This window comes from Habropoda laboriosa, unplaced genomic scaffold (assembly GCF_001263275.1).
Source record: "Habropoda laboriosa isolate 0110345459 unplaced genomic scaffold, ASM126327v1 scaffold561, whole genome shotgun sequence".
Classification (NCBI taxonomy): Eukaryota; Metazoa; Arthropoda; class Insecta; order Hymenoptera; family Apidae; genus Habropoda; species Habropoda laboriosa.
Genome location: NW_017100686.1, coordinates 235,620 through 249,880, shown reverse-complemented (window position 1 = coordinate 249,880; position 14,261 = coordinate 235,620).

The following is a 14,261-nucleotide window of genomic DNA, read 5'->3' as shown; positions in this document are numbered from 1 at the left end:
CTGTGAACAACCTGAAAACTGTCCTCCCCGATTTTCTGGCCGTGTCTGTGCTCTAATAGAAAGTTGCATAAAACAATTTAGTTATTAGAGAAATTTATTAGATTAATTATTAGAAGAATGTTGAGATGATGTTTCTCGATGAAAATTCGCGATCTCTCCCTGTCGTCTCTTCGTGAAAATATGTTTGGAACCAAGTATTGTATAGTTAAATTACAAATGCATCGTGGAGATGAAGGGAAAAATTTCTCAGCACAGATGCACATGCATAATTTGTATCGTGTAAATTTCCGGTTCCGAAAGTTGATAAATTATGCATTGGATGGCGATGCGCAAACATACACGTGACTTAGCTATGAGAGGAGAATTTCCAGTGGCTTGTTCCACCTTTCTTTCTCTCCTCGATCATCGTAGCGTGGAAACGACGAGGATTTTACTGAAGAACGGAGATATTATTTTTCATAAACGCAGCGTAAATGGTCGTTTCACGTGATTGCATGGATCCTCCCGGGATGAACACGTTCTTGGTTACACTCTAGTTGAGACGGAGAGGGTAATTCCGGCGATCCTGTTTGCTCGTCTCTCTTCTTTTTTCTGCCTAGCTCTATCTCGAGTAAGCTAAACTATGATAAGCATATGTTTTGGTTAACGATAGTTTCGATCCTTTCTGGAATTAGGAAAATAGGAAAAATAAACGATTCCGGAGATGTGTTCTTTCTCTTTGCGATTCCAGCTTAGTCTGCGTTTTTTTTTCAAACATATTTTCAACCAGTTCGCACGATTTTTCAGTCGTGTGACGAAAAGTTTTCAAGAAAAACTTCGAAATTATGTTTTCATAGGAACACTATGGTTAACTTGAGATTTTCAAATAGGATCCAATATTTTTTCTCGTCATGTTGTAGGGGAAATTAAGACAAATTCAAAAAGTATGTAACGTCATATTTATTATAGCAGTGGAAATAGGAATATTTAATTTTTCGTCGTATTATACCTACTTTGCATCATACTGCATGCAATTTTAAGAAAAAAGCACAATAATTGACAAAATTTGTATTAAGAAAGGAAGCTAAACTCAGTAGACAAGAAATAAGAATTAGGAAAAGAACACAATAATTGACAAAATTTGTATTAAGGAACAAAGCTAATTAAACTCGCATACTAGTGAGCTGAAACGACATTCACACGTTACATCAAGCGATTATAACGCAAAGAAAGCAGGAAGAAGCAAGACTCGCGCTTCGCCCAAATTCGTTTACTTTCTGTTACTACGTTTTTATCGAGGGATGAGATCATTATGCCGGTCCTTCCTCCCCTCCTCCCCCGTGTCCCGGTCTAACGTCTTGCATCGCCACCTTTTCGGCCAACATCCTCTCATCCCTTGCTATCCGCGCCCCGTTTGCTTCTCGCCTCTTCGCGCGACAGTAATTTTACTTAATTAAATTCCGTTCTTTCTGCCTTTGCTACTACGACCCCTCTGGCCATCCTCATCCCCATTCTTCTATCGCTCACCGAGGATCGTCACTGATTTTTCTCGGCCCTCTCACTCCTCTCGCTTCAAACGATTTTTCCACGATTCCGTGCTCGTTCAGCCAAGCTAAAACCGTTGACAATATGCGACGCAAGTTTCTAGCTTTTTAAGCAGTCAACTGTTGTGTCGAACTTTTGCGAAATTGTCGTTTTCTTCTTCTTTTTTTTTACCGCTTTATTTCGTTTCGTTCTATTCCACGGACCTCGAATTCCTCGTAAATTCTAAGTCACGCCTAAATCTTTGTGAAATGGTAATTCGTACATTTATGGAAAATTTGAAAAGGTGCAAATACACAGAATGCACGTAATAACTCTAAAACACTTGCCTATCCAGTTTCTATTTTTCAAAGTATATATTCATGAAAATATGAATTTGCATAAAAATCCGCAATCTATATAGAAATTAGCACCGAAATCAGGTGTATTAGGCGTAGAAATGAATTCTTCCGACTGTTGGGTACAATCAAAATTTCATTAATCATCGAAATAATTTCCATTATCGTTGACAATTTTTTGCCATTTTTCTTCGCGAATAGCATCGCGATAGAAATTCGGTGCCTTTGAAACAGTTGCCTGAATCCAGTCGCAAAGAATTTATTTCCACACCTAATACACGAAGAAGAAAGACATTTTTTACAAATGGAGTAAAAATAGATTATGGAAATCGTAGAAATAATGCAAAAAACGAGGGAGAAGAAAATGTCTGTATAGCGAGTCTCGTTGGATAGGTAATATTTGCGGGTACTCGTTAAGCGGCGCAAGAATTAAAGGACAAGGGAGGGGTGGCTTGCCGCGGACTTGGGGGTTTCTTATTACCACTTCATCTGCAATTAACATTTATGGACGGCAACTGTCGGCTGGAAAAACTAATTAAATATTCCATAGCACGTTGAATAGGGGTTGTTCCTTTACTTACCAGCTTGGAGCTAAGAATGAGGAACGTGGAAATCAAATGAAAGTTTAAGAAGTGAATATAGCGTTTAGCAGAAACTTTATCCATTGAATAATTACTATCTGTGTCATCTGGAATTTTTGTAACGTGGTCAATTTGCTAGAGGTATTTTTATTGGGTGAAACGAATATATCTGTGGTTTTAAGGCGAAACGAGATAAGTCACATTTTCCAAAAATTTTATTGAGGCCCGGAAGACAGTATTTTCGCTCTCAGAAGAAAGAGAATGCATCGAAATAATTTCCAAGTTCAAGATTTATTCTATATAAAATTAAGGAAATTAAAATTAGTAAATTTCCAAAAATTTTTGAAACAATTGACAAATATTTGCGTTTCGTATTAATTTTCAAGTCCTAAATTTATTCCACATAAATTTTCGGGAACATTTGACAATATTTGCGTTTCATATCAATTGCAAAAAAATGCAATTGGCGTGAGTAGGCAAATAAACGTTTCTTACGTTAGTAAGAGCAACAAATGACGTAGTTAGTTAGGCGTAATTAATGCTAACTAACTATGCATGAGCTTCTTATGCGATAAGAAGAATAACGAAATCTCCACCTGTATGTTGTTGATTTCTGCGACAACATTCTAAAATTTTACTGCTCAAGCTTTATTCAATTAGTTACACAGCTAATGTTGATGGTTCGATTTATTTTTACCGTGTTCCAATATGTTTTAAACGTTATGGTTTTTAAATAAATATCCCAACGAATCGTGTTTCATTTTAAATAGCCTCGTTCGTTTTACTCTGCTACGTTTTGTAAACTGTTATCCTTTTTCTTTCCTTATTTGTGTATAAATTTGCGTAACACCATGAATGACAATTGTAATCAATCTTAATAGGTATTTGTTACTGGTATTTATATTTATATGTCGCGTTCCGCGCTCTCGTGTAATGATTTTTCATTCGATCTTTTAACCTTTTGACGCGATACATTATATTATTAAAAAAAAAAAAAAAAATATATGTTTCATTTGATCCTCTTTTATTTCTAGAATCAATTGCGGATTAATTACTATTGGTTCCACGAAAAAGAAAAAAAAAATGAAAAAAAGAGGAAAGAGACAGTAATTCATGGGAACCGTATATATTTTATTTATTTGTGAATGGATAGTAACGGAAGTGAAATTAACGAAATCGTGAATTATCGGCGATATAATATTTATATTTTACTAATGTGTATCGGGCGTCGTTAGATTAATTTCTAAAAATTTAGGTTGTATCGCGGAGAACGGAAATGGTGAACCTGTGTTTCAAGCTTCTACATTTTAGCTTGCACAATATTAATGACACTTACTATTGAAATGAAATGTAGAAATATTAATGTTAAAGAAATTATGTATTTTGCCAGATCAGGATAATTATTTTTCAGATTGAACGAGAAAGTAATAAAAGAAGGAAAGAGGACTATAGAAAATGGCAAAAGTGAGGTTATGTTATGTTAGGTAATTATTTTTCAAATTGAATTAGAAAATAATAATTAATTGCTCGTGAAAAAATTCAAAGCAACAAAATGTGGGAAGAAGGAAGAAAAGAAGGCGATAGAAAATGGCAAAAGTTAGATTAGGTACCTATTTTTCAATTTGAATTACAAAATAATAATGATTCACTCATGGAAAAATTCAAAAAGCGTAAGAAAATATGAAGAGAAGAAGACGATACAAAAGGACAAAGGCGGAAGGAGGGTATTTAGAAGAGAAAAGAGTTGCAGGACGGTCGTAACATAAAACGGACATTACAGGCTACGAAGGGGGTTGTTACACACTGTTGAAGCGGGGCAGCGTAAAGAAAAGTCGTTGGTGTTACGCGCGGCAAATTTTTCGGCAAAAGAAAATCGTCGATTAAGTCGCTTCACAGGCCTTCCCAGTTGGTAGATCGCGGAAGGCGATCTTTAAAGGTCTTCCCGGCAGAGCTAGTGGCCAGCGAACTCGAGGAATATATAAATTTTAACGGCGACCATGTTGCTTCTTAATATCTTCGTGGCCAGTTTTGGTACCGAGTTATTGCCTTTCCTAGTACACTCATCTTTTTCTCTGCTATACTGCTCGTAATCGTGTTACAACGAAACACACCGGCTTTAGCGATTTCACGTCAAATCTCAGTGCGTTCTCACGCAACTTTTAAGGAGCCTTTGGACGACCGAATTGCGAATTTTTCGCAAGGAAACTAGCGGAGCTATCGAAGTGAAACTTGGAACGATTATTACTCGTATCTTGTACTGTGCGTAGAATTTTTTTCGCGGTAAAATATAGCATAGTTTTTGTGTGACGTGTACCGGAAGTAACCCTTGCAAAAGAAGGACATTTTTCGGTTTTGACGCGCCCGAAATAAAAATTCTATGATTTTTTAATAGTTGAGGTCGAACATCGTTCACTCTGATTGAAAGGTACCGAAGAGTAACAAAATGGCGGCACGTCACGCTTCGAGTTTCTCCCCAAAAATCGTCCTTTCTACTACTTATAAAACATAGAAATTTTTTAAATTTTACTATTACAGAGGATGATGCTCGATTTATACGTGTACCGAAGATGCGTGTAAAATTTCAGGAAAATCCGTTGAAATCAGTTTCCGAGGAATCTTGAACGCGCGTTTTTGAAAAAGCAGTTTCGAGGAAAACGCGTTTGAAGTTTGTCAAAGGATTATTCTCAATACCCATACTGAAATCTTGCTGGAATCGCAGTGAAATCCCCGTCGCTCATAGCGACGTCAATTTTTCGATTTTCAAAAAATCCTTTCACTCGTATTTTTGCAAAGGTCCAAGCTTATTCAAAAATACGAAACAGAAAAATGGCAAAAATCGTCATTTGAACTAAAATCTGCTTCTGTCCTTTCTTATACTCATTGTTGCTAGATTATTGCGTTAGATACACAACTGTTCCAATAATTTGGCAGATGTTCGTACAATACCTGAATCTACCCTTCCAACTTGTGAAACGAAGAAAATTTATTCTGGATAAAAAGTTGTTAACTGAAAAAGATCATTTACGAGCAGAGAGAGATACATATTAGAAACATATTTCAACGCAGATTTTTTCTTTTTCTCTTTTTCTTTTTTTTTTGCGAATGCCAGGGAACAAGAAAGAAAATCGTGCTTTGCATTTTTCGACGGATTACGCCGGGTGATATTTGTGCGTGCGTATTCTCAGCGCTTGGAAATTTAATTTGAATTATTCCGTGAAAATTACACGCGTTACAGAGGTCGGTAGAAGCTTTGTAATCGTCGATTGGATCGAAACAGTGCAACTCAGCACGCGCATAAATTCATATTTTATCGCAGAATGCATTATGCATCGTTCCGGCATATTTTAGCTGCAGTTTTTGCTCTGTTGCATTTCACCCGCATTAAAATGAACCGCAGAGTTTTGCTATGCAACGTGTTTTTAATCGTGCGCGTTACAGGCAGGTTTTGTAAACGGTCCAGGTATTCGAGTACTCTTCAGCGCGTTGTTCGCGCATTTTTCATTTCTCCCCGGCATCAATCTGCCGAATTTATGAAATTTTATTTACCATTCGCTAGTTTTTGTTTTCGGTTCATTATTCGGAATACGCTTCATAATGTCCAAGAATATTATCCGGCCTTTGCTCCTTTCCGCGACTTCTATCACGAACGGAGCCCTCGGCGTTTTTTCAAACGACCAGATGTTAACGTTTATCTACCGTTCTTTGATGCTTATCGACAGTTCTTTTCGTTCGTGTCTGATCAATCGAGCTATTGTTTAACACAGAAAAAATGGAATATTTGATGCTTTTTTCATTTCACGAATTTTCTAGTTCAGAATATTCGTAATTAATTAATTAGAGATCAAGTTTGGGTCAAGTTTGGGTCAAGTAGGGGTCAAGTTGGGTCAAGTTAGAGATCAGGTTGGTGTATTTGAAACTGCAGAAAGTTTCTTCTTCTTAACTATTGTGTATGAAAATTGATAATCGTGTGAAATTTGATATACGGTAATTTAATAAAAAATGACATTTCATTTCTGTGAATTAAACTCGCGAAAATTACAGTTTGCCAAATTGCAGCCACGTCCTTTCCTCAATTTTCAAGCTGTGAAGTAGCTGACTATTTGTGTATGCATTTCTCACGTGATTACAAGCGTCTCATTTTCATTTTGAAGTGCAATCGTTACGTGAGAGAAAGCAAGTAGAAATTAAGCGGTTTTTGTCGAAAAATTAAGTGATTTCAGTGATTTCAGTGACTAATTGCAAGTAATATCGTCTACACTGTCGTTTTTAATAATGTATCGCAACACGATCGGACAACGAGCTGGATCTCTTTTGGGCGAAATTAATTAAGTCGGTAATTAAAATGAGGGAAATACCTCGGGGAAGAAGTTGCAGCAAGTTTATGGACATTTTCTTCTCAGACGGCAGGAAATAAGACGACAGTTGTTAATTTATCGTAATCATTTGGTGTGACTAAGTAAGTGTGCGACGCCCTGTAATATTCTTTATTAAAATATCGAACTACCTCGCGCCTCTTCTTCAGCTACTCTTCGCTTCAAATATTTCACCCCCGATGTAACGGCGTCGTGGTCTTTAATACGTAAAATATGAAATATATTTTGTACATTCCGGCTAAAATATTATTTAAAGGAACCTTTTTTTTCCTTTACTTGCTTCTCTCGCCTAATTTTGCTTTTCTGTTTCACATTTTAACAGTGAATAATCATCTTGTGTATTTCGAGTCACTTTCGAAAAATGGAACCACTAATTCCAAAATTTATCCTATTATAAATTTTCTATCATTTCTCATGAAAGTGGAAAAGTGTAGTTCGCTACAAGCAAAGTTGCAGTTTCTCTTACCATTGTAACCACATTTTCTCTACTTCCTCTATGAAATTTAAGTTCAAATATTGTACAGTATAAGATGGAAATTTGTTTCCGTGAAAAATGAGATAGTGTCAATGAGAAATTGACAATTGACAAAAATTATGATAATTGAAAAGGAAAACTTCCTTCGTAAACATAGTATGAAACGGCTAAAAAAATTCACAATTGACAAAAATAATGATAATAGAAAAGTAAAACCTCCTTCGTAAGTCCAGCATGAAACGAGTGAGTTTCGACAGTTAGTCGAGCAAATATCGAATTGGCAAGTGTGAACACGGGGACCCCGGCTCTGTGCGTGAGATTTTTCGTTTTCAGAGAGGGAAATATGCAGGAATATTGCATATCGAACTTAATCTGCGCTCTCCAGTTCGTAACGAAAGAGGCCAGCGTGTTACATATTCTTTGAAACACTGAAAATGTTTTGCGTTCCCCTGCTGATCTGTTTGCTTTGTTCAGGACCGAATGCATCGATCGAAAACAATCTCGTGAAAACATATTTCAATATCCGGTCTACTTTCCTTTTTCAGCAAATACCCGTTTCAATATCCATTTCCTACATAACCTCCATTTTTTTCGAGATGGCGCTTCTTGTTTCCCCCTCCCCCCCCTCTCTCTCTCTCCTTTTTTTTGCAACTCGTTATCAGGTGTATCGACACCGCGTGTGTGTGTATATACCACCGAGGAATAAAACGCGGCTCGTACGGATCGACCTCATTTCCGCTAGTTAAAACTACATAACAATGCGTTTTTGTTACTTTCGGTTGCATTGTGCAGCCACTGACCTACTCAACCTGTCCGAAAAAGTGCCGACATGGAATATTTTGCTACTTCATCGAGATATTGCGGCTGGAAAACTGATGAAAGACTCTTTGGAATTTTTGCTAAACCGTTTTTGTCGTTCGTTGCCTGGTCGGAATTAGAATTGACTTGGACGTTTCGGTTTCGTCGGTAAAACAGAATTTGTGATTTATTAACAGTAGAACAACTAAAGTGGCGGATTTCAGATTTCGTGGTGTAAATTACAGAAGTGATTGAAATGCCTTTGGCTAAGTATGCGACGACTTCTGTTGAAATAAAGAAATAATTGTACTGTGTACTAATTTATTTTACATCGATCTTTCCAGTTTCGAAGTTTTTTATGTAGTATGACTCCGGTTGTTCTAGTGTTAATTAGGCTACCCACGATATTTTTAAGTACTCGGTTCCTGACACTCTTCTTTTGCACATTCCTATTGCTGTGGCTCGAATATTCTCCGTTCACGCAACTCTCGTGATTATTTTAACGAATTTAGTAAATTTCAGTGCGGAAATAAATGTTAAATTTCAGTATATCAAAAGAAACGTAAAGTTTAGAACACTGGAAGAAACCCAAAAATGAAACCAAACACTTGTTACTATTTGATAAATTTTGTGAATAAATTTAAATTGACAAAAAATTTGATTCTGTGAAAGAGGTCCATTATCCTTCAGAGAATTGATAAATTTTGCGAAAAATTTTCGAGGAGCTTTATTATTCTATCCAAAAAAACTGCATTATTTGAAAGAAAAATGGTCCTGAATGCTTTAGAAATTTCGAAATTTGCTTTTCGTGTTTGCAACTTTGTATCACAGATGCGCGCACTATTTAGGTTACACGCTAATAAGGAAGCTGATATCGAGACTTTTGTCGAATAAAAGATGTCATAAATATGTGACTGAGTTTGATACCGAGGTCGTCGACGCGTTGCTCTAGTTAAACGAATATTCTTGCGACGCTGTTACAGGCTATCTCCTACGTTTAGTGTAGGTAATCGATCAAAAGAACGAGCGTGCTCTTTTCGTAAATGAAACGCTGTCGTGGGGAATTAGGATCAACTTTTCGCCCTTCCGGTTCCTCGCGAGAAAGGAGAATTGTCATGCTTTCCCAATCCAGGGATAGGGATGGTTACGTTGCTAGATCTGTCACAATTCGTTAATTCTTGGCCAATGACTATAGTAGATACGAGTAACGTAAATAGAAAAATGATTCACGGTAGTATATTTGGAACATTTTATATTTTTCTTCGTTTTTTGCAAGTGGCTGGGAAATTGTTGAGATGAAATACAAATTCACTGCTCCTTTTTTGCAACGAAGGAAAGTCTGAATTTTTTTATCAGAATATCCAAGTGTTACTTTCATAAATTTTTCTTCAACGGTAGCTTGCCTCCTTTGTACAAGCATCGCCAGAATTTTTCGATAAAATTTCTGTGATTATCTGAAAATTGCCGAAAATTCGACACCGATAACGAAACCATTCATTTTTCCCTCCGAAGTGTGAAAACACCCTCCGAACTATCCCGACGAAAATTGCCCACGAATATTCATTTACAAATTCAGATTCGATAATCTTTCGTAGTCCCGATAAACCGTGTCGTTATCGATAGTTGCAATAAAATGGAACAGTAATGGAAATACCGTGGCAACGAAGGGTATCAGATTCTCTCGTTCATGGTAGGCATTGTTTAGCCACGTTGCTCTGCGTTTACGTAAAACACGCGTCATCTTTCACCATGGATGGATGCCGGTGCAAACATAGCATAATCACGATACGTTACTATTTGTCAGCAGGTCGTAACCAGAGGATGGGAGGGACAGAGAGGGAGAGGTGAGTTTGGGGGGTGGTGTAGTCGTGATATCAGAGGGTCATAGTTGTCGGTGACTGGGTGAGAGTATATTTGGTAGTATCGTGACGGTGTGAGAGGCATTCGTAATGGTAGTGGTTGTCGAGCACAATCCACATAAGCCCCTCACACACGATAAGCATTCCGATAACAGCGAACCATCCCTCTCTCTCCTCGATTTCCCTGGCTATCGTGAACCCCCACGGGGGCTAAGCGCTTTAAATTTTCACCGATTTTCTTTAAACTCGCCAGGGGGTAGGACGTGTGGCGTAGAAAAGAAAAGGACGGAAAAGTGGATAGAGGCAAAACAATCGTGGTTTTCGAGCGCACAAGGCGGCAGGAGATAGCGTTGACGGATAGGGCTGGCTTTCGAGGGACGATGAGAGCTGTTTAGAGATTTTCGAAATGATAACGCGAAAGCACGAAACATTCTGCCGTGCCTGCCTCTGCCTCTCTGCATGGTTACATGGTGCGAGCACGGTTAAATCTACGCGCATATGTGATCCGTAAACGGATACGGAAATTCCTACTGATTTAGTTTCCTCGCTACGCTTTTCGCACTCTGACACATCCTCTCCCTCGACTAACGCATGTCGAATTCGTTCTTTCTGGCAATTTGTTTTCTGGAATACTTCTCCACACCGTTACATTTGTCGATATCCCTTCCGATATTTCTACTCGTTCCACAGACTGTTCTGTGTAATTATCTTTTAACTAGCGAAGTTTGGATTTTTGGAAAATTTTTGTGCGAATTATATTCTAAGGCTACACGCACGATTTGCTTTTCGCGAGAAAATTTCGAGCTATTTCCGTTCAATTTTACGAATTGCCAAATTTTTCCAAATTTCGTTGCATTTATTTCACTAATTTTTCAGATTTTTTAAAGTTGCTTTCAATTTTTTAGTTTTTCTGCTAGAGAGCAAGTTTCATTAATTTTGAAATGATCACTCGAGACTTGCTTCAATTATTGAAAGCCCTTTCCAGTGTTGTTAAAGCTAGAGGTAAAGATTACTTGTAAAAGATATTGTCTAAAAGGCGAAATTTACTTTGACGTTGCTGCGGCAGAAGTTCATAAAGAAAATATGTCAGTGACTCGTAAGGTGGTTGTTTCACGAGTAGCTGAAAGAATTGAAAGGTCGGAATGTGGCGGGAAATGTAATTTAAATACTCACGGGGGGTAACAAATTCTTGTAAAAGACGAGCTTATGGCCACGCAAATCCACGTATACGTGTGCCACGCGATAACACACGGGGGATTCTGGTTGATTCAGTTTCTTCGATTATATTTCTTCTCCCCGTTTGAAACGCGTTTTATAAACGTCACGTTCATGGTAACTTGTGATTCTGTTTAAGGGGGTGCATCACCCCGAGGCGTCTAGAAATAGGTAAAGCTTGGGAATTTTTTTCGCAAGCAACCATTCAATGAAAAATTTCTATTTTTCCGGAGGGTATTGGTGCAACTTTCAACTTTCTTCTCGAATTTTGAAATAGTAAAAATGTTACAAAATGGATTATAGAAATGGTGAGGGCAAATCTTTTTTTACCAAAAAAAAAAAAATCAACTTTAAACGTTTCTAAAGAATTAAATAATTGACGTATCGATAAAATCTTATGCTACATTGTAGGTAATACATTTTTATTTATAAATCAGAAAGAATTTTTAATTTGAGACGTTCCAATCCTTGCCGGCGGTCAGCAGAAGAGGTGTCGCAATAACTCTTCCATTTTGTAACATTTTGACTTTTTAAAAATTGGAGAAGAAAGCCGAAAGTTGCATTTATATCCCCCCAAAAAATTGAAATTTTTCATTCAGCAGTTGTCTACGAAAAAATTCCTAAATTTTACTTATTTTTAGAAGCCTCTAAAATGATAACTTATTTATTTCGCCAATTATTAGCATCGATATCGATAAATTTTAGAGAGAACACAAATTACCAAGCTTGTTATAAATTGAAAAGGAACAGTTGTCACGAACTTCTATCACCAAATTTACAATCTTACACCGATACCAACACAGTCCATTACGCTTTCGGTATCTTTATCTACTACAATCTCCATACCAAATATCGACTAATAGGAACATGCTTCAATCTTCGTTAGACAAAATTTCCAACAAGCTGAATCACCGAACAAAACATAGCATCACTTTGTCAGTAGTTCAACCGGACACCAATATTTCATTCCTGTTTCCGTTCTATCACTCGTACAAAGTTACTTTACACGATGTACGAGATACGTAACTTTATTGAATAAAACAGAGACTGACTAGAGAATGCAAAAATTTGATTATTTAAAGGTTCGAGGAGAATGAGCTTTGTATTATACCTGTGTAGAAAAGTTGCAAATTGAAGACTCCAGTGTGAATAATATCGAAACTTTGCGACTATAACTTATAGCCACAGATAAGACAGACTAACTATTCAATATCCATCCCAATAATGCTATATTTCATAAAAAGAGAGAGCAAATCTACCACTATGCAAAGACTTCAACTAAATCAGTGCCCCAGAAAAACCTTGCACTCTCTTTGTAAGTAAAAAAAAATATTCAAGAGTACAACAAAACGAATCACCTTCCTCGAATCACTTTTCCCCATAAAACAATTTTCTAATAAATTCAGGCCCTAAAAACGGCCCTTTTTTCTGTAAGGAAGTAGCAAAAATTAACGTAATCTTTTTAAACTAATATTTCCATTAGAAGTTGGTTCTTTCAAACTGTTTCACTGCTGAGATTGCTAAACATGTAGTGAACAATTCTCGGAGTTCCATAGACCTGCTGTCTTGGAAAATATCATTCTTGGAGTTGCCTCTAATGGTAAATATAATGCCGCTTCTTAGTCGCCTCTAATGGTAAATATGTCGCTTCTTAGTTGCCTCTAATGGTAAATATAATGTCGCTTCTTAGTCGCCTCTAATGGTAAGTATAATCTCGCTTCTCAGTCGCCTCTCGTGTGCGAAGGGTTAAATCTCCACACCGCGTGGTACCATACTCGACAGCATGAATCCGGAAAGTAGAAAATTCCTCTATAAAATGAAAAAAAAAAAAAAAGAAAGCAATCACGTCTACCGGTCGGGTATCGACTAGATTGCGCCAGGTGAGGAAGGTATAGAGAAGAGTACGCGTAAGGGGTAGTTGGGGTCTTAGGGTGGCGATAATAGCCGGAATCGTTAGTGCAGGGTAGAGAGAGAGAGAGTGGATGGGCAGAGATTGGTCGAGAGAGTGTCGTCGTGCTCGTATGAAGTACTATCGTAGCTGTCGCGTGGGCAGCCGCTTTATCGCTTTAGCGTCAGATTAATAAGCCGCACGCTCGGCAGTAACGCACCCACACGGCCGCACCTATACAACGTATATATCACTCCGCGGGCTCGCACATAAAGTCACGAGCTCGCGTGCAAACAAACGTAGCCGCGCGTACACGCGTACACACCAAGTCGTGACCGCCGGTACACGCTGAAAGCCCTTAGTATTTATTTTATTTGGCTTATTCGTTTCCGGCGACGTTACATCGCCGTTTGCTGGAATTCAATCTCCGCTCGTGTTGGTGCACCCGTCTCTCTCTCTCTTGCTCTCTTGCACACAGATTACAACCGCATGTGTACGAAGAGGGCTAGTTTCTCTCGTTCCTCCTGCCTGTCTGTCTCTCCTTTTCTCTCTTGTTGCTCGCTCTCTGTCGGCGCGCGCGCGCTCGCGAGCGTCGCTTTTGTGTGCAAACGAAGACAACGAGGGTGTGCGGCGCGTCGACTCACCCTCCTGTTTCTCCTCCACGGGCTCCTGCATGACATATGATCTTCCATATTGCCACGGTACACAAGCTGCGCACGTACGCGCGGCGCGGCGCGGTTCGGCGCGCGCGTTTTTGCGCCGCACCAGTTTCGTGGGTTGCGTTACCGCTCGTCGGCGCTACCAAACGAGAAAAGAAACGTTTGTCACCAAACAGCTTGGTTTCACGCCGGCTACATTATATATATATATACGTATGTGGAGGTTAGAGGAACGGTAGTGGTACCTCTCTCCTCGTAGTCGACTGTAAATAGCACAGTGGTTTAATAAAAAAATCACCGAGCAACGGTGAAAAGAAGTTATGAAGCAGCGGAGAGAAGATGGAAAACATCGCGATACGGCTACACTGGGGAAACGTCCGGGAGATAAATTTTGTTGGACCACTTTATTTCTGCTTTCAGCTACCTACCTTGTATCTTCTCTCTCGCTCGCGAAATGCTGTTTTAATCGGATCTTATCGGGGCTGTTGTTTTCGAACTTGCATCGCTTGCTTCGCTCTTTCTTTAATTCCGGTAACCCTGCTTCGAACGAATTC